The following is a 25,063-nucleotide window of genomic DNA, read 5'->3' as shown; positions in this document are numbered from 1 at the left end:
AGGCTGCTTCAATTTTGTTACGCTACCTGCTGCAGTGGTCAGTTTATTCATCAGTATTTTTGAATCAATTCCATTTAAAACTGTTAATCTTGTCCTTAATATCTCAGTTAGATCTTTTCTTATTCTGCTCTGGAGATATAGTTGTCTTTGTGACTTCGTTGTCTAGCCTTCAAAGGATGTTTTTAAGAAGGAGGAGCAGTCTGGTTGGATTTTTGAGATGTTAATTTGCATTAGCAACTCAACACTTTTGAGAGACCATTCTGGATTGAATAATAGTTATTGTTCTCTTACATTCTTTACTACGTAGGGGCCTATTTCATACACTTTAGGTTCAAGTTTGGGTTGAGTCTGAACTATTTGTGTCCTAGTATGGGTTGTATAAGGCCCTGCTCTCGTTAAAAGTGCAGTGTCTACTTTGAATTTAAATGAAAGTCTGATAGCAACTCGAGCTCAAAGGTAGGTCACTTCTACAGGCTGTATTAAGATGAAATTACACCAACAGTCTGATTGACTTAGGCTATCACAAACTTCCTGGTGTTCGTATACACCAGGAGAGGTTGAGTCAGTAATTGCATCTGGTCTCTCATAAGCCATCTTATTGATGATCTGGCACCTTACTTTGATTTCTTCTCCTCTGATTCTTTGAAATGCCCACAGTTCTCATTCCTGCCATTCTTGCTTCTCATATATCTGATTCCCGTGGATTACTACAGTAGATACATTTAAATCTTTTATCTCAGGAAGTTCTCTCATGGATCCAGTATACTGATCAAAAGCCTGGGACCAAGGCCATTCAGCATTGCTTCGGATAGAGGTACTCTCTAGTTCTGAAACTTCAGTTATAATTACATACAAAACAATTCTGTAAACTAAATTATGAACTACCCCCGACTGCAATATACTCATTTTGCCCGAGTAAATTATAGTCTCAGTTCATTGTCTTCTGGTGTCACTGGTGTCACTCTCCAAGGGACTTTAGGGCTTTCTTCACTCGAGAGTGATGGATCCAGGCATTCTGCTCTTTGATTTTGATTGCAGTGAAGGTGATGAGAATTACTTGCAGTGGTCTTTCCCACTGTGGTTCCAAAGTATTCTCTGTAAGAGACTTAACATATACACCATCCCCAGGTTAACTCTTTGCTCTGAGTTCCAGCCACATGTTTCTCAAATTCTCTGAGTTAATTGCTTAAAGCCACCATGTAGGTGGCCAGGGTTATCACCCTAATGTGGGTGGACCTTCCTTTTGTATTCCATATGGTCTTCTATAATGCATTTCAAAAGGATTCAGCATTCTTTTAGCTCAAGTTTTAGTTCAAATTCACAATAGTGCCAGTGGAAGAGCTTGGGGTTAGGGTAGATGAACTTCTTGCCCCAGTCTTACAATCTGCTGCTTAATCAAATGATTCATTTTCTCTACCTGGCTACTTGATTGGGGCGGTGTGGAGTGTGAAGTTCCTAATCTATGCTCAGGTGGCTACTAATCTGTTGCACTGCTTTGGAAATTAAATATGATTCTCCATCTGAGGATATTGTGGCTGGAACTCTGAAGCGTGGTATTATTTCTTGTAACAATACTCTGGGCACCTCTTGGGCTTTGACAGTTCTAGTGGGGAATGTTTCTGGCCACCTTGAAAATGTATCTATCAATACTAGTAAATAATGATACCCCCCTTTCCTTGGGAGTTCTGAAAAGTTAATTTGCCACTGCTGTACAGGCCCGTGGCCTCTCTCAGTCTGACTGAATTTTGGCCTGGGGTATTTTTGGGGTTTGTCTGGAGGCAAGGATCACATTGTCGGCTCACCTGAGTGATAGTGGCATATAAATTCCTGACAACAATAAATTCTTTCAATCAGATGTATGTTCTAGAAAGCCAGTGGAAATTACTACTTCAAAGCCAACACTTCATTTCAGTGCACTCTGTATCACTAGCAGCCTTGGTCATTTTGGGAAAGGAGCCACACTCTATAAAAAGCTTTTAATCAGTTAGGCCCTAGTGTGTTTTCTAGTGCTCTTCCTTTGCTAGTAACCATGAAAATGGGAAGGGATTACTAGCTCTCTTTCAATGGTAGCCCACCCCTTGCAGCTGTACGTCTCTTTTGATTAGTATTATTGTAGTATGGCTTACCTTCGAGGAAAATCTGTCTATAATTACCTCACCCTTTGCTGCTTTCTTTGCCTCTCCATCTGCCAGCTCATTTCTTTCTTCTAATTTTAAGCTCACTCTCTGGTGTTCCTTAATATGCTCTTTCAGGTAGCTGAACTGCTTCCAGCAGCCGCATTGTCTCTTCTTCCTTTGTGAGGTCAGCAGTCCCCTCTCCTTCCAGATGGCTCCATGTGCGTGCACGACTCTGAATGCCTTTTGCTGTTTCTAAGGCATGGGTCAATGCATTTATCTCAGCCTTCTGTGCAGAGGTACCTGTTGGTAAGGGTCCAGACTCTATTACCTCTCTGCAGGTAGTCACTGTGCACTTTGCATGTTGCTTTTCACTGGCAATGTAGCTGCTCCCGTCAGTGAACCAGGCCTTGGCATCGTCTAAAGGAGTGTCCATTAAGTCTGTGCGGCTGGAGAAGGTAGCTTCAATGGTTTCTAGGCAATCATGGTGTACTGCTTCTCCTTGATTCCACTGAGAAAAGAAGCTGGGTTGACAATATTAGTCACCACTATCTCTACATCATCTTGCTCTACCATGATGGCCTGGTATTTCAGAAACCTCTGTGGTGAAAGCCAGTGGCCACCCTTTACTTCCAGTACTGCGGACACTGTGTGGGACACTAGCAACAGTCATTTTTGTCCTAGGGTAGACTTGGGTGCCTCTTGAATGTTCAGCACAACTGCTGCTACACCTCTGGGGCAACCTGGCCATCCTTTGGCTGTTGCATCTAGTTTCTTAGAGAATTAAGCAACTGCCCTTCGATATGGACCCAAGTGCTGTACCAGTATTCCCAGGGCAATTCCTTGCATGGAAAAATAGAAAGAATGGTTTACTTACATCTGGAAGTCTCAAAGCTGGAGCTGACATGAGGGCACTCTTTAGCTGGTGAAAGGCCCGTGTGGCTCCTTTTGTCCACTGGAGATCTCTCTTTCCATTGGCAATAAGAGCATAAAGGGGTCTGACGAGGAGTCTGTAATTATAAACCCACAGCTGGCACAACCTTGCCATGCTTGCCATGCTAAGAAGGTTTGGAGTGCCTTTGTTGTCTGGGGTTTTGGGGTTTGGCATATGGTTTCCATGCCTTAAAGTCTGCTGCTCAGCACTCACTTCTTACCCCAGGTAGATTACTTTCTGTTTCACTACCTGTGCCTTTTTCTTTGATATCTGTATCCTTGGAGTCCTAGGAAATACAAAAGGCTTACCATCCAGGCTTCCCTTGTCCAAGTGGTGACTAGAAGATCATCTATATACTGCAACAGCCTCCTTTCCTCTTGTGGAGCTTCCCGGGACTCTGGGTCTTTGCAAGCTGTTCTCCAATTGGAGTGGGGAATTTTTGAAGCCTTTGGGCACATGGACCATGTGAGCTGTGTTTGAATGCAAAAATTTTCTGGCTGGCTTCGTGGATAAGGAGGCAAAAGAAGGCCTCTCTGAGGCCTAAAACAGTGAACCAGGTTAGCTCAGGTGTTAAACAAGTTAGTAAAGTATATGGATTTGCTACCACAGGCTATAAATTCTGTGTTATCTTATTGACAGCCCTCAATCCAGTGCTATCAATAACGGGGCTGATTCCTTCCTTATCTTCCTTTTGAGGGTACTGCTCAATTCTCACTGGTTGTGTTCTTTCCTTAAGCTTGATTACTATGTGGGGGCATTTTTCACCGTCCCTGGTACAGCAGAGGCCCATACCCTCGAAAACACTTATTTATTTATTCTAATATCTCTTTACTAATGTCTTTCTTAATTTCAATGGCTGTTAATGTTAAGCCTAACATCTTTATATCATTTGCCTCCAGAGTAACCTTTCTCTTTTGAGACTGTTTAGCGAATTGAGTTGAATTGTACAAAAGCTTCTAAGTACACATAGTACTCATGTTACTTTAAAGGTTTGCAAAAGTATTCCTTCTCAGACTGGCCAGTTGTTCCCCACACTACAGCATAAACATTCTCCACAGGTACTAAAGCTTTATTTAAAACTGAATATATGGCCTTGTGTTGACTAAAATTCTACCCTTTTCTTTCTTCTGATCTCACTGCCTCTCACAGAGGGGTCGGTTACCTCCTGGTTCTGGATGAAATTGAACTGCCAGGAGGGGGATGGGTTCGAGTGGGTATACTTTTGGAGCCTAAGTCTTCTTCCCTTTTGGGGAGGTCATCTTTATCCTTCCTCCCTTACCTTAGGAGGAGCCTTTAACAAATCATATGTACTCATTTTACAAACTGTAATCGCTTTGCATTTCAGAATGATAATCTTTGTCTGACTTCATACATTGCTATCTTATGCTGCACGCTGAACAACACGTTTGATTTGCTTTCTCTTTGCCTTGTTTTCCTTTTCAAGGGCCAAGACCAGAGGGCTGTCTGATCTCACAGTCTCTTTGCCATTCTGGGTGGTTTCTTAAAACAAAAACACATATCAGCATACAAAACTCCATCCCATTTACCTTCCTATTTTAAAACAGTTTAACTGCAATGAAGTATTATAAATCTTTTTATTTTCTGAGCTGCTCCTACTGGCAGCCTTCTCCCAGTCAGCCCTCCTAAAAGGGGCTAATTTTGGAACTTCTTTGCTCTGGTCAGTTCTCATTATCTCTTTCTCCTTGCCCTATCTCACCTCCACCCCAACTTCTCTTTACAAAGCTTCACAGTAGTTTCTTAGTCTTCCTCCCACTCTCCCACAAACAGCTCCAGGTAGCAGGTATCAGATGTGATTTCTCACACATGAGCTTTAAGATCTTAGGTTTTGAATCAGCTTGATCAGAAAACTTTAATTTCGACTCGGGGCATGTGCCCTGACGCGTATTAGAACAGCAATACCAGCGTCTCCCACAAACTCTGCACTGCAATAATACTAACGCAGCGTGACAGCCTCTTGATCCACCAAAGGCTCTCAGGAATTGCCGGCAGAGGCAGGTTATTCGGTTTATTACAGAGAACTCTAAATCCCCTACGGCAGGCTGTTCCCAGTCCAGACTTACTATAGTACCAGCTGAAGTCTACAAACTCTTTCATCTCTTCTATCTAAACTCTGTTTTACAAAATATCAGCCTTTTCTAGTTCTCTTCTTGCACAATCTAATTAAGCACTGTGTCTACTTACCCTCATTTTACTGCCTTGCAAAAAGGCTGTGCTTGTCACAGCAGAAACTATGATATGCCCACAGACACAGACACACGCACCCACCTCCCCCCCCCCCTTAATCTCAAATTCACTAGAGCCAAGACTTGAATTGCTATTGGGGGGAGAATTCTTGCAATTCCTTTAATTTGCTTTACCATAGTTAAACATAAATCACCATACCATAGTTCTTCTGTGTAAAATGCTATCCTTGTTTCAAACAAAATCTTAAAATCTCCACAAACACCACTATAAAATTCGAGAATCAAATTACCACAATGCAGTGGAAGAAAATCACCACACAAAATCACTGGGAAAGGGCATATCTCTCAAAGTGCCCTCTTTTCTCAACACAACACAGCATACGATAATGCAGCATTTACTCCCATCAGTTTTCCCTGGACACAATCAAAATAACATCACACAGTCCAGAGATCAAGTCCAAACATCCAGGGCAAAGGAACTCTCTGAGCTCGTACTCATGGTTAAAATATACCAAATCTACACAAATCACTGCATTTAAACACAATAAATACTGTTGCTGATGTTCCTCCACTTGTTCCACTTCTCTGCGGGGCAGTACCCCCCCCCACACCCTGCTGCAGCCAGCACCTCAGGCCTCACTCAGCTGCTCAAACATGGGTAGTACTCACACCCCCGCGCCATGGGTGACCTCACTTGTTTGCTTTCTCTTTCACATACCACACACACACAATTACAGACATATTCACATTAACCACACAATGCATTAACCATATAATGATACAGTGTCTGACACACATACGCACATAGAGATTCACTCGACTCACCCCCAGGGTCGCTCGCGGTCCACCTTATCAGACAATGAACCCCTGTCGCTAATCCAGCTGCTCCATCAACTGCATCCATAGGCTGAGCATCCAGATGTCTCTGAGTGATTTACACCCTAGCTCTCTTTTTCCCCGGGGGCCGCTCAGTACATACTGTATCTGCCGCAGGCCAGCAGGTCCTTGTCTGTCCTCACAGGAGGCAAATCGAGACTAGCAGAACCCCACCAAGAAAAAACCCTAGGGTGAGCCTTGGAGGTCTGTCTATCTCCCCTGCCCCTGCGGGGACAGAGAAGTCCCATCTAGGGTGCCATAATATTTTGCGGAAAAAAGAAAAAGTACCCCACAACTTTGTAAAAGTTGTAAAGCTGGGTATGTTTCTTACAGCACTGGATGCATGCGGAGATTGGTCTCCTCAAAAAAAGGCATGTGGACCTCTGAGAACTTAAGGTCTCTGTTTATCTCTTTCTCAAATACATATGCATACAATTTCACAATAGGTTCATACATATTCATTTTTATGGGTTTCGCGTGACATTTGCCTCTAGTTCCTTTTTATTAGAAAGAATTCTGAGATCAGGTTGGCTTGGCCTTACAGCAGTCCCTGTCTCTCTCTATCATCTTCTGTCTCCCTGCCTTTATCTCTGTCCTTCACTGAAGTAACTTCACTGAACTTAGGCCTTGCAGTCTGGCTAAATAACTATGGCTTCTAAACATAGACTTAACTCAAACATGTAGATTTCACTTAAATTAAAATGGGTACCTATAGTGGAAAATTTTCACTTTGCCTCACAGCACTGTTGGTTTTTGTGGCAGTTATAACGGTGGCCAGCAGGGGGCGCTGCAGGGAGCACTCCCGGCCAGCAGGGGGCGCCCCGGTCCAGCTGCATCCCCTCAGGGGACATGGCAGCCTCGGACGGGAGGCAGGAGGGGAAATCGCTCCTTCTGCAAACTCACAGGCACCAATCGCTGCCAGCACCACCACCGGCAGCGGGCAGAGGCCGCCAAGACAGCAGTGCCCACTGGCAGCGTAGCAGTGTCCCAGGCTCAGGCATACGCCCTGCACAACATCAGTGGCTGCTCTCCATGAATCCAAATGGAAGGAAGGCAGAGCCCGAGGCCAGACAGGTCTCAGGTCCACAGCAGCACCTCTGGTGGCTTTATGCCACAATTTCTGCAAACCCTCACCCCTTCAGTCAGGTGAGGAGGGCAGGGATTGAGCAGCTTTGGGGACACCTGGAATCTACACAGGGTCACTCCCCACAGCCCCACCATGGCTGTGGCCAGAGCCCCTGCTCGGTATTTCCACACTGTTCAATCCTTTCTGCTGGCCATGGCCTGAAGCCAAACATTCTTTCCATGAGGTTCCAGAAGGCTGCAGGTTTAGTTCAAGAAAGAGGGTCCTGGTCAGGTTGTTGAGCTGAGCGTTGTGGATTGTGCAGTAGTTTTGTGGTTCTCTCGGTACCTTACAAAGAGGAACAAATGAACAATTGCTGCATTTCCAGACTGGTTCCCTCTCAGCTACCACTGCAGGGGCGGTTTCCAGCCAGCCCTGCTCTGAAAACCAAGGAGAGACTCTCAAAAGAGCCACTCCCTGGGCTCCGTTTGGAGTTTGTGCTTCTTGCAGGGCTGAGCAAACCACAGGCAGGCCTTTTTCCCCCATAGAATTCTCACCTCTGCAGCAGCTCCACAGCATAAGAGCCTCTTAGAATCTGTCTGGAGTCATACCCAGTCTGCCAGCAACTAATGGGGGCTGTGCTGGGCCCTAGGTCACACCAAAATCTGAGGCATCGAGGGAAGGAGTTGAGACCCATGGGTCCATCCAGGCACAACCCATCCCTGGCGCTCCTATTCCCCTGGAAACCAAATTATGGGAGTCCGATTCCTTAGGTCCCACCATGCCTGGGACTCCCATCATAGTCCTCAAATTCCCCAGGATCTCCATGGCCCAGGACCCCATTCCAAGGAACCCTCTCCCATTCATTAAAACATTTGAAATCTCCCTTTCCCCACAACTTTGATTCTCCCAGGACCCTCATTCCTACGGGACCCCTCATTTCCCCGGTATCCTCATTGCATGACCCCAAAACGCTGGAATCCCACATTCCCCTGGGACTCCCATCCCTGAGTCCCCTCAGCCCTGGGGAATCTCATTATCATGGCAACCCCATCCCTGGTGACTCCCCCTCTTCAGGATCTCAATTCCCAGGGACCCCATCCCTGGGACTCCCTATTCCCCTGGATATGAATTCCTGGCTCCCTAAAGCCACTGAGCCACCCACACCTGGGAACCTCCTGTCCCACTGTGTCACATCCAACCTTGTCCTCATCCTGTTCCCACCTTGCCCACAGACTGTGCCCAGCTTGTGGCCACCCTGCCCCCACCAAGGGCCACCTACACATGAGGGTGAGATCTGACCTCGCTTTCTTCCCCTTTGGCCAAAGAGCCACCACCCAGGGGACAGCCACCCCCAGTAGCAAGTCACAGCCAGTGCACATGGCTGGGGACACCGGGATGCCCGGGAAGGTGGTGCTGCTCCTGCAGGGTGACTGCCCCAGGGTCTGACAGCCCAAGGATGGGGAGGAGAGGGGGCACAGGGGGGCTGTGGGGTCCCCTGAGGTCCCCAATGCCAGCAGAGCCAGTTCATGGTACCCACAGTGGACCTTGGTGGGACTGGGGATGTAGGGTGGCTTTGGGGACAGGAAGACGGGGCAGGAATTTGGGGATGGGGATTTGGGGACAGGAATGTGGGGACTGGCACCTTTGGGCTTAGGGAGCTCTGGGGATAGGGACAAGGGAACTGGGATACAGGGACAGAAGGGGACAAGAACGGTGAAGATGTGGCCATAGAAATGGGATCATGGGGATTGGATCATGAGCTGGTGGAGGTGACCTGGGCCAGCATGGGCTGTGTCCATGGTGTCCTTCTGCCCAGGGTATCCACAGTATCCCCATGTTCTGCCCCAGCCCAGGGTGGCCTCAGTGTTGCTGTTCCCAAGGTGTCTGTGCCACAGGGATGTGGTGCACGGGTGGCTGTGACACAGACATGTCCCCCTGCCTCTCCAAATCTTTTGGGGTCCACCCACGCATATTTTCCCATAAGAACTGCTGTCCCCACGGGGACAGATTGGGGACAGCCCCCACACCCCCTGTGCCCCATGTGTCTCTATCCCCACGGAGGTACCCTCACTGATCACTGTCCCTTGTCCCTTCCAGCCCAGACCATCAGCCTCGCTGGTGAGTCCTCAGGGGATGCCATGTCCCCACCTCGCTGTCCCCAGCCCCATGCTGGTCCTGGCAGTCTGTTATCCCCTGTCACCCACAGGTTCCCAGACCACCCAGATCCTGGTGGAGCCCCCCTGGAGGCCAGCGGTTCTGTGGGACCGGGTGACACTGACCTGCCAGGGCTCGGGGACCACCAGTACCACCACCTGGTACAAGGACGGGCAGCACTGGGGGCAGGGACATGACAATGTCACTGTCACTGAGAGTGGCATGTACAAGTGTGACAGACTTGGCACAGGGCACAGCTCCCCCGTGAACATTTTATATGTTGAGGGGATGTTTGGGTGTCTCCAACCTGGCAACTGTGGGGACCCCGAGGGTTCTAGGTGGGCTCCTCTGCATGGTCACCTCCTGTGTGACCAGAGCCCATCCACTGCTCTGGGGACTGCCCAGAGCATCCCAGTGGGGGGGGATTCCTGGTGCTCAGGGTGTGACCCAATGGGGAGTCCTGGTGCCATCAGGTGTGTAAGGACCCATCTGTCCCCCAGACTCGCTGGTGCTGCAGGTGCTGTTGGGGGCGCTGCTGGAGGGGGACTCAGTGACACTGCGCTGCCAGGGTTGGCAGAACCGCACGGTCAAACTGATGTCCTTCTACCACGAGGAGAAGAAACTGGAGGGGCTCTGCAATGGGACCAAGCTGTCCCTGTCTCCTTTGCAGCTAAACCACAATGGCCGCTATCGCTGCAGGGGCTGGGAGAGGTCCTGGTTCTTGGAGGTCCAGTGCCGGTGACAGTGACAATGCAGGGTGAGCATCCCAGAGCATCTCAGTGTGCGAGGACTCGTGTTGAAATAGGGGATTTCTGGTGTGCTGCGTGTGACCCAATGTGGGGATCCCCATGAAAATGGGACCTCCAGTGTGACAGGACAGCCATGTCCCACAGCCTGGTTGGTGCTGCAGGTGTCGTCGGGGGAGCTGCTGGAGGGGGACACAGTGACACTGCGCTGCAAGCACTGGCAGGACATGTCGGTCACTGGAATGTGATTCTACCGTGGGAACAAGAAGGTGGAGAGGTCCTTCAATGGGACCGAGCTGTCATTGTCCCACCTGAAGCTGCACCACAGCGGCCGCTACTGCTGCAGGGGGCTTGGTGGACTCTGAAATGTCACCATGGGCACGGTCGGCACCAGTGACAGTGCACAGTGAGCACCCCCACAGATGGAACTCCAACCTCCTGCAAACCCAAAAGCCACTTCCCAGCAGATTCAAAGTCACAGTCCTCACCTCCCCTCTCCTTCCCTGAGCTCTTCTCGGTGCCGGAGCTGGAGGGTCCCTCCGAGACCACCATGGGGTGCCCCCCCTGAATCTCAGCTGCCTCAGCAGCCCCAGCCTCCTGCGGCCCCGAGCCCCCCTCCTGCACGTGTTCTACCGGGATGGGCAGGTGGTGGGGGGCCCGCAGGGGTCCCTGCAGCTGCTGGTGCCCGCCGTGGGGGTCTCCCACTCAGGGAATTACAGCTGCCAGGTGTGCTCTGAGGGAGGGGCCGCGTGGAAGAGCAGCGCCCGGCTCCGCATCACGGTGCACAGTGAGTGTGGGGATGGGCACGGGGAGCCCCGACAAGCACGCCGGATTCCCTGCCTGGGCACCTCCATGTCCTCCTGACCCTTTTTGGGGTCCCTCCACCTCTGCCCTGTGTGTCCTCACCCCTTCCTGGTGTGACCCCATCCCCAACATCCTCCATCACACCCATCCCCCCGCCCCTATCCCCCCACACCAGCTGCCAGCCACTCCCTGTGGCCTCAGCCATGTCTGTCTCCCTACAGTGCCCGTGGCCAATGCCATCATCACACCCATACCCCTGTCACACCAGGTGCGTGCAGGTGACAACGTGACCCTGCACTGCTCAGTGCAGGTGGACTCAGCCCCTGTCACCTTCACCTGGCTGCACAATGGGCAGGAGGTGGCCCAGGGCCCCCTCCTGAAGCTCAGGGACATCCATGTGGGACATTCAGGCACCTACCAGTGTGTGGTCACCAGTGGGATCACACAAGGTGGTTGGGGGGTTCCGGATGCCTACAGTTCAGAGTGACCCCAGTATGTCCTCCTCTGTCCCCAGCAGTGGCTGTGAATGGCAGCAGTACCCTCCTGTTCCTGCTCCTGCCCCTGGCTGTCATCGGGGGCTGTCACTGGTGGCACCACCAGGGTGGGTGACAATGGGGTGATGGGCATCCTGGAGAGAGAGGGAGGTCCCAGACTGGGGACAGAGATCAGCAGCACCCAGGGCCCCTGAGCTGGGGGACACTGAGCCCGCAGTGACCTTGACTGGGGGTCCTGGGGATTTGGGGCATATTTGGAGAGTCTTGGTTGGGCTCCAGGGCCATCCCTGGCTGGGCTTTGAGGAACATTGTGGTGCACTGGGAGCTCCTGGAGTGTTTGGGGAGGTCCTGGAGGGCTGTGCAGGGATGTTGGGGGATCTTTTTGTATCCTGGGGGAGTTTGGGGATCCCCCTCCCTGCCAGGCTTGGGGTTCTCGGGACCAAGAGGGTTGGGGGCACCAGGAGGGGAGTTGGGGCCCTGCAGTGGTGCAGAAGTTCTGGGGGCTTCAGCGGTGCTCTGAGTGTCCGGGGGAGTCAGGGGTCCTTTGGGAATCAGGGCTGCAGTGGGGATTTGGGGATCCCATGGGTAGTTGGAGCTGCCGAGGTCCCAGGAAGAATCAGGGGTCCTGGTGTCCACACGGTCACCCCCTCCCCTTTCCCTTGCAGCCATGAGGAAGCTCCAGGACAGGTGAGTGGGGGTCTCGGGCTCGGACTCCCCTTTCCCTCTCCCCAAACACCATGCAGACCCCCCCTTATTTCCACAGGATCCCCACGGAGCAGGGGGCTGTGCACAACACCCACATCATGGGCACTGAGTGGGCAGTGGGAGAACTCCAGGGGGGGACAGGGTCACATCACCAACATGTGTCACCTCCCTACCAGGTTCCCACAACCAGTGTCACTCTCAGGGCCCCCACAGGCGTCCCCCAGCCCTGCCCCACCTTGGGATCCACAAGTGACCAATGCAGAGCTGTTGGGACACCAGAAGGGACAACAGGACCCCCGTGACTACAAGAGCGTGCTGTGACACTGGGGGGAACTGGAGGGTACTGGGGGGCACTGGGGGCATCGATTCCCCTCAGGGGTCTCTTCTTCCTTTTCACTGCACCCCATGGGGCTCCTCATTCCCCCTTCCAGTTTTGAAAGAGCACACAACGTTTTTCCATCTAATTGTACCCAAAATTCAGTTTTTTGGTCAAACTGTGTGAGAAACAAGGCTCACTCTGTAAATTTCTTAAATGGTTAATAAGGGATAAAAGGGACAGCAAACAGCATGCTGGGTGCTTGGCAACTGCCAGAGGCACATGGATAACTACAGCAATTCTCCTTACATATCTTTTCATTGTATTGGCGAAATACATACTCAGGAGTGTTATACATATTCAAATATTCTTTCCAGTTCACATGTTCTGGGAATTCCTTTTGCTTGGTTTGACCCTTGATTCATTTTCATGAAGCACATGCCATAGTGCAGATTGAATTTATTTATTTCATGTCCTCACAAGGCCCCCCTGTTCTGTGGTTTGACAGTTCTTGATAGCCCAAGAGTCAGTGGTAAATTCCTGTTTGCATTCCTTCATTTGATGTTTATTTATTTGCTACTTTTCAATGTATTCTTCTCATACAGATGAGATACTCCACCAGTACATTAAATCAACAATATCTATTTCACAAATTATCTGAGTTATTCTCACCGTTGTCACTTAATTACACAAATAAAGGCATTAGCTACTTATGTAACAGTTAATGTTGTACTGCACAATGTCTCTATCTTGATATTTTGGGAGAGCCTAAACTATAATGTATTTATCACACTAAAATATATGTTCTACACAGGGATTAGAGTAAACAGGCTGACAAATTGTCAAATCAAAAGCAGTGAAAAAGTGATTCCAACCTGTATTATATCAAAATAATTTGGAAAAACCAATAGAATAGTGAAAACCAATGACTACAAAATTATTCATAACAGGGAGAAGGTACATGGAAGGTTTTATTTGACTTCTCCTTATCCTGTTCTGATTTTATCAGCAATATATTCAATTCATATCTCTAATTCTGAGGCAGTTTTACCTATGACAGGATTTGATGAGTGATCTCTCCTGGTCGTTGTCTCAACCCAGGAACCCTTTGCTCAATTTCCTCTCCCCATGCAGGTGTGGAGGGCAGTGAGAGAGCGGCTGTGGTGGGTGCGGGGCATGCGGCCACTGTCCATGCACGGCAAGGTAGGGAGGAGGAGGAGGGTCCAGGTCAGGTTGTTGAGCAGATTGCTGTGGGATTTGCAATAGTTTTGTGGTTCTCTCAGTCCCTTAACCAGAGGAGCAAATAATCTGTATGGAGCTGTATTTCCAGACTGGTTCCCTCACAGCTGCCCCTGCAGGGGTGGTTTCCAGCCAGCCCTGCTCTGAAAACCATCAAAGGCCCTCACAGAGCCACTGCTTGGGCTCCCTTTGGCTTTTGTTCTTCTTTCATGGCTGAGCAAACCACAGGCAGGCCTTTTTCCCCCACAGAATTCTCCCCTCTGCAGCAGCTCCACACACCCAGAGCCCCTAGGTATCTGTCTGGGGTGACCCCCAGGCCACCAGCACCTTGTAGAGGCTGTGCTCACCCCTGGGTCACCCCAAAATCTGAGGCACTCAGGGAAGGAGCTGGGACCTATGGGCCCATCCAGCCACTGCCCATCCCTGGCACCACCATTCCCCGTAAAATCAAATCATGAGTACCTCATTTCTTATGTCCCCACTCTCTCTGAAACCCATATCCCTGTACTGACATTCCCCAGGAACTCCATGGCCCAGGGTCCATCATTCCCAAGGAACCCTCTCCTACTTGTTCCATCCCCTGAAATCCTCCTTTCCCCAGGGCCTTGATTCTCTCCGGAACCTCCCATTCCCATGCGAACTCCCATTCCCCCAGCATCCACATCCCATGACCCCAAATCCCTGGAGCCCATGTTCCTCTGGGACTCCCATCCCTGAGGCCCCCCAGCCATGGGACCCCCATTCCCAGTGACTCCTCCTCCTCAGCTCCCCCATTCCCAAGGACCACAATTCCTTAGGGACCCTCCATTCCCCTGGACACCCATTCCTGGGACCCCAAACCCCCTGAGCCCCACACTCCTGGGAACCCCATGTCCCACTGTGTCACATCCAGCTTTGTCCCCATCCTCTCCCCTCCCTGTCCACAGCCTGTGCCCAGCTTGTGGCCACCCTGCCCCACCAAGGGCCACCTACGCATGACGTGACCTCGCTTCCTTCCCCTTTGCCCAAAGAGCCACCACCCAGGGCACAGCCCCCCTGGCAGTGTGTGACAGCCAGTCGACATGGCTGGGGACACCGGGATGGCCGGGAAGGTGGTGCTGCTCCCTTGAGGTGAGTGCCCTGGGCACGGGCCTGACACCCTGGGGATGGGGAGGGGGCACAGAGGGGCTGTGGGGTCCCCTGAGGTCCCCAATGCCGACATTCCAGTCCATGTTACCCACAGTGGACCTGAGTGGGAACAGGGATGGAGGGTGGCTTTGGGGACAGGAAGAAGGAGGCAGGAATTTGGGGATGGGGATGTGGGGACAGAAATGTGGGCCTGGCATCTTTCGGCTGAGGTATCTCTGTGGATAGTGAGAAGTGAACGGGAATGCAGGGACTGGAGGGGACAAGAACAGTGAGGATGTGGCCATGGGGATGGGATCATGAGCTGGTGGTGGTGACCTGGGCCAGCGTGGGCTGTGTCTGTGGTGTCCTCAGGCCCAGGGTGTCCACAGTGTCCCCTTGTTCTGCCTCAGCCCAGCGTGACCTTGGTGTCCCTGCTCCCAAAGTGTCTGTGCCTCATGGATGTGGTGCATGGGTGGCTGTGAAGCAGACATGTCCCCCTGCTTCACTAACTCTTTTGGGGAGCACCCCCATGCACTTTCTCAAAAGAACTGCTGTCCCCATGGGGACTGTCCTCACACCCTGTACCCCTGTGCTGCTGTCTCCCTGGCTCCACCTTCACCCAGCCCTGTCCCTTCTCCCTTGAAGCCCAGACCCTCAGCCTCACTGGTGAGTCCTCGGGGGATGCCATGGCCCCACCACGCTGTCCCCAGCCCCCATGCTGGTCCTGGCAGGCTGGTGTCCCCTGTCACCCGTAGGTGCCCAGACCACCCAGCTCCTGGTGGAGCCCCCTTGGATGCCGGCGGTGCTGTGGGACCTGGTGACACAGACCGCCAGGGCTTGGGGAGCGCCGGTGCCAGCACCTAGTACAAGGACGGGCAGCACTGGTGGCAGGGACAGAACACTTTCCGTGTCCCTGAGACTAGCCACTACACGTGTGACAGACCCGGCATGGGCTCAGCCTCCCCGTGAGAGTCTCAAACGATGAGGGGATGTTTGAGTGTCCCCAGGCTGGCACACGCAGGGATCCCAACGGCTCTGAGTGAGCTTCGCTCCATGGGTCACCTCCTCTGTAACCAGATCCTTTCCCCTGCTCAGGGGACATCCCAGAGCATCCAAGGGTGGGTGGAACTCGTGTTGGAATCGGGGAGCCCTGTGCACAGGGTGTGACCAAATGGGGGTGTCCCGCTGCTCTCCCCCAGACTGGCTGGTGCTGCAGGTGCTGGCACAGGCACTACTGGAGGGGGACATGGTGACACTGCGCTGCCGGGGCTGGCAGGAAAGCACGTTTACCTCGGTGTCCTTCCACTAAGAGGAGATGGAATTAGGGGTGCTCTGCGGTGGGACCGAGCTGTCCCTGTCCCCTCTGCAGCTGCACCACAGTGGCCACTAAAGGTGCAGGGGCTGGGTGGGATCCTGGGGGTGGCAGGAATCAGCACCAGTGACAGTGACAATGCAGGGTGAGCACCCTACAGCCACCACCCTGACACCCCCACAGCCCCTCCCCAGAGACTCGGGTTCTCAAATTCCCCTCTCCTCCCCTTCCCAGAGCTCTTCTCGGTGCCGCTGCTGGAGGGTCTCCTTGATCCCACCGTCGAGTCCCCCCTTGTCGGAGAATGACTTAAAGAAAAGGCCATGAGACATAAAATTGAGAGAAAAGTATAAGGGAAAAGTAAGGCCGTTTCTAACAGTTCTCAGCCTTCTGACTTGTATAAACAATTAGACTCTCTCAGGCATCACTCTATAAACAATAAAGTTCTCAGCTTGTCTTCCCATGGCAAGCAGAACACCGTCCTTGGGAAGGCCTGTTATCCTGAGAACAGATGTAGAGGTTTTGGGAACACTAGTTTCTGTTTTAGTTTCTGGTTTCTGTTTTGGTTTCTGTCTTTAATAAACAATTGTAGGTATTCTAAAACAAAGGGAGTGGTTAGAAGTTTCTCTGTTAGCCTATCATGACATTGGATTACAGAATATTCATGGCGTTCGTTAGCACTGTTATTTAAGGTGATTGATTGATCAATAAAGTCGGACTTCGATGCATTACCAGGATGGTCGTTCTCCCCTTCACTTCAATACCCCCTGACTCTCAGCTGCCTCAGCAACCCGAGCCCCCTGCGGCCCCGAGCCCCCCTCCTGCACATGTTCTACCGGGACGGGCAGGTGGTGGGGGCCATCAGGGGTCCCTGCAGCTGCTGGTGCCCGCTATGGGGGGCTTCTCCTCAAGGAATTACATCTCCGAGGGCGGGGCCATGCGGAACAGCAGTGCTCAGCTCTGCATCACGGTGCCCAGTGAGTGTGGGGATGGGCAAGGGGTGTGCCCAGAGACCCCCCAGGTCCCCTGGTTGGGTACCTCCATGTCCCCCAGAAATATTTCTTTTCTCCCCCCACCTCTGCCCTGGGTCCCCTCACCCCTCTGTGGTGTGACCCCATCTCCAACATCCACCACCACACCCATCCTCCCGTCCCCATCCCCTCACACTTGCTGCCCTCCCTGTGGCCACAGCCCTGTCTGTGTCCCCGCAGTGCCCGTGGACAATGCCACCATTACACCCAGTGTCCTGGAGGTGACACCGCAGGAGACAGGGACACACAGGGACATGGTGGGGTCACTCAGGGTCACCAGGGAGTAGAGGACCCTTGGGGTGATGGGTGACCCTGATATGTCCCCCTCACAAAGGGTCACCAGGGACTGCAGCACTCCAGGGGTGATGAGTGACCCTGATGTGTCCCCCTCTGTTTCTTGCAGTGGGTGCAGGGGTCAGTGGAGCCCTTTTGTTCCTGCTCCTGCTCGTGGCTGTCAATGTGGCCTGGCACCGGTGGCACCGTGTGGGTGGATGACAATGGGGGGACAGAGGTCGTGGAGAGAGGTGGGAAGGGCCCCAGAGAAGGGGGGCCATAGGGCAGCACCCACAGCCCCTGACTTGGGAGGGGCTGAGCCCCCAGTGACCATGGCTCAGAGCCCTGGGAGCTGTTGGAGGGTCCTGCAGGGATGTTGGGGCTTCTATCAGGGTTCCCCCTCCCTGCTGGGCTCGGGGGTCTGGGAGCTCAGGGTGTTGGTACAAGTGGGGTGGTTCAAGGATACTGCGGGGGGCATCAGGGATACTGAGGGGCATCAGGGATACTGGGGAGGCGTGGGGAGAATTGTGTGTCTGGTGGTGGTTCAGCATTGCCAAGGGTGGATGGTGGCCCCTGGGTCTCCAAAGTCACCCCTCCTTTGCAGATGTCAGGAAGCACCAGGAAAGGTGAGTGCAGCCTCCAGCCATGATACACCTTTTACCCAAACCCCCAGCACTTCCCATCTCCTTCCACACACCCCCTTATTCCCACAGGGCCCCCCAAGACCCCCTGGCACCCCCAGTGGAGGATCCTCAGGTGATGTACATGGAGCTGCAAAGGCAACCGTTGGAACCCAGTGACATCTATGACAATCTACACCAAAAGTTGTGATGCTCTGGGAAGTGGGAGGCACTGGGTGTCTCTGGGGGTGCTCCCTCCATGGCTCCTGTGGTTCCCCATCCTTCCAAGGGAGGTGGTCATGTCTCAGGGGAAGGCTACACAGGGCACCCTCTGCTTCCCCTTTCCTCTCCCAGTACCCCCAAGGGCTCCCCCATCCCTTTCCTCATACCTGCAGGGGCTCCCCAGCCCCATCCAAGTGCCCAAGTACCCTCAGAGACTGCCCCATTCTCTCCCCACCGTGCTTGCAGTACACCCAGGGCTTCCCCATTCCCCCTCCCACTACCCCTGTCCCATCCCACTGTAAAAGGGGAGTCGAGGAGGATTCTTGCTGAAAGGTTTCTAAGGTGAAAATGAAGCACAAACATGGAAATATTATATCAGAGAACTGTTTATTGAAAAAGGAGGATAAGTGTTCTTAGTGAATGTGGAGAGAAGGGACTAGAAAGGGGAAAGGATAGAGAGAGAAACAGAAGACAGGAACAGTGTTGCCGCAAGGAGCCTGGGCGCTCTGTGGGCATCAGCTGGGCAGATGGAGTGTGTGTGCTGCATGCCAGGGCAAGCCCACATGGCTTTTGTGAGTGGCTGGGCGTGATTTCCAAGGACGGTACCTGTGTGTCTCTGGCATGGGCGAGCGATGGCTGCAGGCTGGCTGGTGTGGGCTGGCTGCGGGCTGGGGCTGCGGTGGGCAAGTGCAGCAGGCTCGGTGCTGTGGGCAGCATGGGAAACGCGGCAGAGGCGGTGGGTGGGTGCAGGCAGCATCTGCTCGGTTGGGGCAGCAATGAAGGAATGTCCAGGACGAGCAGGAATGAGCTGCCTCATGGAAGCAGCAAAGCAGGGAAGAATGGATGCAGGTAGGAGAGAAGGACCACCGGGAGGAAAAGGCAAGTGGGGGTAGTATTGGTGATAATTTTGCCCAATGTCTGGGAGGAATGATGCATCTGACTTCATCTTATCAGATGGCTAATTAAGTACTTTATTATACTGTATTATTCTATATTATATTACATTACATTACATCTAAACTGAATCTGCCAAGGACTCAGCTGCACTCCACTGCACACTATCTCATGACTGTCAGCCGACAGTCCCCACACACACACACCTGGATTCAACTGCTCAGTGAATCAAAATTCTCACATCAGAATCCAATCACCGATTCCCTTCAGGTAAACAACCTACCACAATGCATTCCATATGTGAACAACACAGGGGCAGAAAAGGAGATAAGAATTGTTTGGATCATTCTTTGCCTCTCCCACTGCTTCTCTCAGATTCAGAGAATGTGAATCCCACAGGGGAGGAGGGCCAAACTGACCCTCTGAGCGAGCCCCTGATCCCTGCAAGAAACCCAAAGCAAAACACTCCTGTTTTGTCACAGTTACCTGCTTTTATATGCAAAGTCTCATCCCACAGCCTGATTTCCCTGGCGTTTTATCATAGATATTTTTCCTCAGGCATCTGTCCCACCAGCCAGTGGGGGTCACTCACATCCCGATCACTGAAGCTTTCTCTCCCCTGATTCTTGGTTGTGTGAAGCCTTGACAGGGACTGGGTTTCCAGCACATGTAAAACCCACAGAGGTTTTTTTCACCTCATGTGTAGCATATGTTGAGACATAAATCAAAATCAGATTTGATCCTCTTAACTCCAGTGTGCTCAGTGGCTCTGCAGTCCCCCTCCCAGTGCTCCCAATGAGGTGGCTTACTGGTGCCCATCCAGTTGCTAGGGGACACAGGACCTGGTTCCCTGCTCCTGGGACAAAAATGCAGCTCTTTGGTTAAACTGGCAGAAATGGTGTTTCTTTCTTCAGCTGTGTCAAGGAAGCTGAACAAGGTGGGAACCTCGCTTGGAATGGAAAATACCACCCCCTTCTCTCTGAACTATTGTAACTTTGGAAATTACAGGGCTTTTACGTAAAGATGTGGGAACAGGAATAACAGTTATTTACGGGTATATATTGACAGAAACAAGTTAATGGAAGTTGACTTTTACTGGATATTATATGAATTGATATTATATTATTGATTATACTGTTGAATAAATATTGTGATGTTGTTCAGGTAGTGAAAAGTATTTTGGAGTGGCTGATGTTGTTGTGGTGGCCGGGAGTGCTCCCTGCAGCGCCCTCCGCTGGCCGCGCCTATTACTGCCACAAAAACCAACAGGGCTGAGCGGCAGGGAAAGTTCTGGGTTTGTGTTGTTGGTTCTGTTCTTGTTTATCAATTTCCCAGAAAGAGCTGTTATTCCTTGTCCTACACTTTGGGCTGGAAGCCAGATCATCTTTGAAATTAAAAAAAATTTCTGAGATGGGTTTTCCATTCCAGGAATTTTCCCCAGATTCCTTGGCAGATATTTCTCATTTAAATGAGTTGCCAACTTCTGGGTTCCAGTGTGGAGGGGACAGGCACCCCATGAGCAGATAGGGCCAGGGACTTGGCTACCTCATGCTCTGCCTTTTAAGCCAGTTTTGTTACCAAGGGCCCTCTCCCCAGCTGGCATTTCTGGTCACCTGGCCACTCAGGAGCTGGCTTTGTCAAAGTGTCACGCTGTCCCCAGTGTGCCATGGCTGACAGATGATGGACAGACGGGGCCCTGTCTTACCAAAAGGAAGGCCTGACCCATCCCAGCCACACACAGCTGTTCCAAAATGTCTCCAGACTTCAAATTTTTCCTGTCTCTGACACCCCACCCTGTGCCATGGCCTGATTCTGACTGCCCTGGGAAAGGGGGAGGCTCAGGGACCTCCTCAGCGCCTTTGTGAGATCCTCATGTGGGGAACATGGCAGAGGAGGGGTTTGGGACAGGGGACAAGAGAATCCAGAGCCTCCTGAAGCCACTTTGGCCATCAGAGCAAGGAAGGTCCAGGGCTCTGCCAGATTCCTCTGGTGGAGGAAACGTGATGGGGGGGGGGGGGGGGGGGAGTGTTCGGGGATTGTTCTTTGTTGGTGGTTTTCCCTGGAAATCGTTCCTTGTGTGACAATTTGGGCTCTAAACCTTGTTGCTATTGCTGTTGATTTTGTTCTTTCATTGCTGATTCTGGAAATTTTTCTTTCCTCAGACTTTTGGAATATTTGTGCCTCCATGGGGAGTGGTAGGAAAGGGGCAGCAGCCCCTGGTTTTAGTGGCAACCCAGAACTGGAGAATCCCATTCCTAAAGCCCCACAAAGCTGAACAAACACCATCTCTGCCAGGTTAACCAAAAAGTTGCCTTTTGGACTAAATAAGAAGGAAATGGGTCCAGCGTCCCCTGGCACTGGGAGGAGCCTGGCGAGCCATGGGTGTACTGGGAGCACTGGGACGGGGAAAGGGCTACCCTAGGTGCCCTGTGCAGCCCCCCCGACTCATGGCCATTACCCCAAGCAGGATGGGCCACCATGGGAGCCATGGGATGGGGACTCCCAGCGTTCCCCAGTGTCACAGCACGTTCCCATGGATGTCACTGGTGTTCTGCAGTCGCCCATGTGGTCCTGGCAGCTCTGCGTGGGTCACCTGGGGGTCCTTGGAAGGGACAGTAAGAGACACCTGGCTTGGGGTGACACCCATGGGTGACATGTCCATGTCCCCACACATCCCCAATGCCTACCCCCTGCCCCCTCATGTCCAGCCCCTCCCCCACCTGCAGGGGATAAAGGGGTTCTGGGGAGCCCTGTGGGGATAAGGGGGGTTCTGAGGGGTGTCTGGGTAGGGGGTCAGGCAGAGTCATGGCTGGAACTCCCCACTCACCTGTCCTGGGATTTCCTGAGAGCTGCAAGAAAAAGAGGATGGGGTGATCATGGGGTGTCCCCTGGTCCCCAACCCCACCTGGGACCTTTAAAGGCCCACTGGAGCCCTGAGCCCCCACCAGACACTGATTTCTACTGGACTGCCAGGCCCCTGCACCCCAAAGCACCCCTGAGGAGCCCCAGAACACCTGAGGTCCCCAGGTACTCCAACCCCCTCCCCAGGAACCCTGAACCCCTGAGCACCCCTCAAGCCTCAAGGAACCCCAAGAATGGAATGCAGGTAAGCCTCCAAACTGCTCCATGATCCCTGAAGAGCTCTCAACATCCCTGCACAACTCTCCAACACATGCCTAAAAGCCCCCAGGAGATCCTAGTGACACCCCAATATTCTTCAAGGCCCTTCCTGGGACAGCCCAGGACCTTCCAAAAGGCCCCCAAAGCTGTGAGCACCCCAAGCAAAGGTCACTGGGGGCTCAGCTTCCTCCAGCTCAGGCGTTTTGGGTGATGCCCCAACTGCCCCCCCACTGTGTGGGGCTTTCCCCCAGTTCCTGTAGGACCTTGTCCCCCCCCTCCATTGTCACCCACCCATGTGGTGCCACCAGTGACAGCCCCCGATGACAGCCAGGAGCAGGAGCAGGAACAGGAAGGTCCTGTCGACATTCACAGCCACTGCTGGGGACAGAGGGGGACACATTGGGGTCACCCTGAACTACAGGGGCCCTGAACCCCCCAGCAATCCTGTGTGACACCACCTGTGACCCAGGGTGAGCCAGGTGTCACCTCCAGTACCAGCTCAGGGCTGAGTGCCCGGAATATGCGGTGCCCATCCTGTCCCAGCTGGTTGGTGGCCATGCACTGGTAGGTGTCCGAATGTCCCACATCGATGTCCCTGAGCTCCAGAGAGGACCCTGGGCCACCTCCTGCCCATTGTGCAGCCAGGTAAAGGTGACAGGGGTTGAACCCACCTGCACCGAGCAGCGCAGGGTCACGTTGTCACCTGCATGCACCTGGTGGGACAGGGCACTGAGGGTGATGGTGGCATTGGCCACGGGCACTGCGGGGACAGAGACAGGGCTGGCACCTGGTGAGGTGGGATGGGGTTGCTTTGGGTTCGGTCACCCTCAGCCCGAGGGTCCCGCTCACCCAGGACGGTGACATTCAGGGGGTCACTCTCGGCCACGCTGTCCCCGTCGCTGACCCGGCACCGGTACTGGCCGCTGTCATTGTCCCCAACGTGGTGCAGCTCCAGGTGGGGGCTGATGCCCAGCAGTGCCCCCGAGCCCTCCCGGTGCCAGGAGAAGGACAGGAGACCTGTCCTCATGACCACCTCACAGCTCACCACCAGGCTGTCCCCCAGTGTCACCTGTCCCCCGGGTGGATGCACTGACAGGGACACCCCTGGGAGTGGGACACCTGTGGACGGACACAGAAGAGATTGGGGACCCAGGAAGCATGGGAGACACGGGAGGGAAAGGAAAGGATTGGAGGGTAGCAGAGAGGATCCCAGTGAAGAGAAGGGGACCCTGGGAGGCATGTTGGGATATAGGGACAATGGTGAGACCCCATGGAAAGGTGCAGAGACCCGGGCAGGGATGTGGAACCACAAGAGAGACTGAGGAGACTCTGGGAATGATTTGGGGTTTATAGATGGGCTGCAGGACCCATGGAAGGAAGGGAGAGCAGAGGGTGGAGCAGGGACCTTGGAAAGGGTGGGGAATCCAGGGAGGGATGGGGAGGACAAAGAGAGGGATGAGGGATCAGGAAGCGGAACTGGGCAGTCATGGGGGAAACCAAGAGGGACTTGGGAAATTTCGTATGACCCAGAAAGGAGTAAAGAGAGGGATGAAGGATTCAGGCAATGGTAGGAAATCCTTGGAGGATGTCGGGCATCCCTGTCCCCATCATTGCACTCACTGTGTACTGTCACTGTAACCCTCTTTGACACCCTCCACTTTGACACCACTTTGCTCACCCAGCCCTCACAGTGGTAGTTGCCGCTGTGGTGCTGCTGCAGAGGGGACAGGAACAGCTCGGTGCCATCACGGAGCCCCTCCAGTTTCTTCCCCTCATGGTAAAATGACACCGAGGTGACCATGTTGTTTCGCCAGCTCCGGCAGCGAAGTGTCACCATGTCCCCCTCCAGCAGCGTCCATGCTGGCGCCTGCAGCACGAGCCCGTCTAGGGGTTGGAGGGGTCATGTCGTACTTGATGGCGCCAGGACCCCCCCATTGGGTGCACCAGGAGTCCCCAATTCCAACAAAGTGTTCCCCCACAGTGGGGGTGTTCTGGGATGTCCCCAGAGCAGGGGCCAGGCTCTGGCCACAAAGGAGGTGACCCATGGAGAGGAGCCGACCCAGAGCCCTTGGGGTCCCTGAAGGTGCCAGCCTGGGGACACCTGAAGTCCCCTCACAATCTAAGACTCTCACAGCAGGGCTAAGCCCGGTGCCGGGTCTGTCACAGGTGTAGGTGCCACTCTCGGTGACAGTGAGGCGGTCAGGTCCCGGCTGCCCCCAGCGCCATCCGTCCTTGTACCAGGTGGTGGCACTGGCGGTCTCTGAGCCCTGGCAGGTCAGTGTCACCTGGTCCCACAGCACCGCCGGCCTCCAGGGGGGCTCCACCAGGAGCTGGGTGGTCTGGGAACCTGTGGGTGACAGGGGACACCAGCCTGCCTGGGCCAGCATGGGGCTGGCGAGAGCGGGGTGTGGCCATGGCATCCCCTGAGGACTCACCAGCGAGGCCGAGGGTCTGGGCTGGAAGGGAGAAGGGACAGGGCTGGGTGGGGGTGGCACTGTAGGGGAAACAGCACAGGGGCAAGGGGTGTGGGGGCTGTCCCCAAACTGTCCCTCTGGGGGCAGCAGTTCTGGTAGGAAATTGTTTCTGGGTGGTCCCCAAAAGATTTGGAGAGGCAGGGGGACATGTCTGTGTCACAGCCACCCATGCACCACATCCATGTGGCACAGACACCGTGAGAACAGGGAGACTGAGGCCACGCTGGGCTGAGGCAGAACTTGGGGCACTGTGGACATCTCGGGCGAGAGGACACCATGGACACAGCCCATGCTGGCCCGCGTCACCCTCACCAGCCCATGATCCCAACCCCATGGCCACATCCTCACTGTTCTTGTCCCC

The 25,063-nt window shown here is 53.2% G+C and overlaps 1 pseudogene; it reads left to right on the top strand.

Moving 5' to 3' along the window:
• The window catches only part of LOC128948120 (Fc receptor-like protein 4), a 93,237-nt pseudogene that overhangs the window by 50,897 nt on the left and 17,277 nt on the right, over positions 1-25,063 (top strand).

Source organism: Melozone crissalis, unplaced genomic scaffold, assembly GCF_028551555.1.
Source record: "Melozone crissalis strain CALT ecotype California unplaced genomic scaffold, PUWL_Pcris_2 ptg000114l_1, whole genome shotgun sequence".
Classification (NCBI taxonomy): Eukaryota; Metazoa; Chordata; class Aves; order Passeriformes; family Passerellidae; genus Melozone; species Melozone crissalis.
The sequence above is the reverse complement of the archived record's forward strand: the minus strand, read 5'-3'. Positions and strand labels throughout refer to the sequence as shown.